This window comes from Bison bison, unplaced genomic scaffold (genome assembly GCF_000754665.1).
Source record: "Bison bison bison isolate TAMUID 2011002044 unplaced genomic scaffold, Bison_UMD1.0 scf7180017864050, whole genome shotgun sequence".
In the NCBI taxonomy this organism is placed as follows: domain Eukaryota; kingdom Metazoa; phylum Chordata; class Mammalia; order Artiodactyla; family Bovidae; genus Bison; species Bison bison.
In genome coordinates, this window is record NW_011494622.1 from 3659228 (window position 1) to 3660413 (window position 1186).

Here is a 1186-nt window from a genome sequence, read left to right on the forward strand (position 1 = left end):
GTATAGTATTTCATATGAAATAATTACAGTTCATGAAATGTCTTCCCTAATGTTACTGATTTATAACAGCACATTTGTAACATGCTTTTTATCGTGTCAGTGTACCATATTGTAAATGAGGATTACTTGTCATGCTTAGTATAATAACTTAAAAAAAAAGCACAGGGATTTTTGTAAGTCTATATTTGAAAGTCCCTCCATATGGTAATATTGTGTTCATGTTGTTTATGTAGTGTTGTGTGAAATATCCATTTTGGATTGTGTTACTTTTTAAGATATTAAATAACATTTGGTTATATGTCTAAGTGGATTTTTTTTTTTTTTTTGGTACTTGAGAGAAAAATACCTTACGTGAGACCACTTTATTTCTCTCCTCAACTAATATTACATCATAACAAAATTTTATTGCACAATCTTGGTTATTAGAGCTTTTGAATTAAAACAACTGAAAATGGAAATTCCTGATCAACACCTTTTCCAGGAATGTTTAAAAAGATCCCGTTTTTAGCCAGCTATTCAAATTTAAAACCGAGTGAGGCTTACAGAGGCATATAATTAAGTTTTCTAAATGAAATTATAAAGTAATGTGGTCAGTTTGTTTTGTTATCACTCGTATCATAGCTTCTACCCCCGACTGAATGTGGTTCCCCTATCCAGCACCCACTCGGAAGTTACCCGCATACTCCAGGGAGGCCCTTTTGTACTGGTTTTGAATGCCTCTGTGTTTACCTGCCTTCAGAATCTATTATCCTTTCCTCTGACTCTCCTCAGTGGTGACAAAACTTTGTCCTGGGAGAATGGACCTCCTTTTTTCAAACCCAAAGTGACCTGCTGTCGAGCAAATGATGGAGCTGGGAAACATTATTAGTCGATAACAATATGGAGCTGTAAAGTCTAGCCTAATTTTCTTGTGAAGGCGATACCCAAAGCAGACTTCCCAAAGTGTTCTGAACAATGACAGAGCCATTTGGGTAAGTGTGGAAAACCTAAGGGGGCTCCTTTGAAGGACAAGCCTTATTTTTAGTAGTTTGCCTATGCAGACGCTTCATTTTTCAAGCATGTAATAGGGGGAACAAGAATACCGGAAGTACACTGTGCATTGTATGCTAGGAACAAAAACCTCTGTGCTGGAGGAAAGGTAATTGTCTGTTCCTTTCAGAACCTTCCAGTGAACTGGACACAGGAG